Genomic DNA, 486 nt, shown 5'->3' on the forward strand with positions numbered 1-486 from the left:
AAAAAGACCTACCTACATATTTGCCATTTTTTTTTTAATGAACTTCGTATACAATATATTTTGATTTTCTATGTTTAAACATTGTAAATACTAAATAGGCTTATATTTTCAGCTTGTTATGTAGGTTGACTTTATTGCTTACTAGCTTTACGCCCGCGGCTTCGCCCGCTTTATCTAAAAATAATGAATTATATACTAAAACCTTCCTTATAAATCACTCTATCTATTACAAAAAACCGCATCAAAATCCGTTGTGTAGTTTTAAAGATTTAAGCATACAAAGGGACATAGGGACAGAGAAAGCGACTTTGTTTTATACTATGTAGTGATTATGAAAATAAAATGCAGCATTCACGACAACTCTACCGTTACTTTTTTAACGAAAAATTGAGTTTTCCGCAAAAAGCTGGTATCGACCGTGACAGGACTCGAACCTGCAATCTTCGGATCCGAAGTCCGACGCCTTATCCATTAGGCCACACGGTC

General features: G+C 34.8%; 1 non-coding gene across 1 annotated transcript; it reads right to left on the bottom strand.

Moving 5' to 3' along the window:
* Nucleotides 1–413: 413 nt before the first annotated feature.
* On the bottom strand, nucleotides 414–486 carry Trnar-ucg. Its single transcript has one exon. It is a non-coding gene; the product is annotated as a tRNA-Arg (tRNA).

This window comes from Colias croceus, chromosome 19, assembly GCF_905220415.1.
Source record: "Colias croceus chromosome 19, ilColCroc2.1".
Taxonomy (NCBI): domain Eukaryota; kingdom Metazoa; phylum Arthropoda; class Insecta; order Lepidoptera; family Pieridae; genus Colias; species Colias croceus.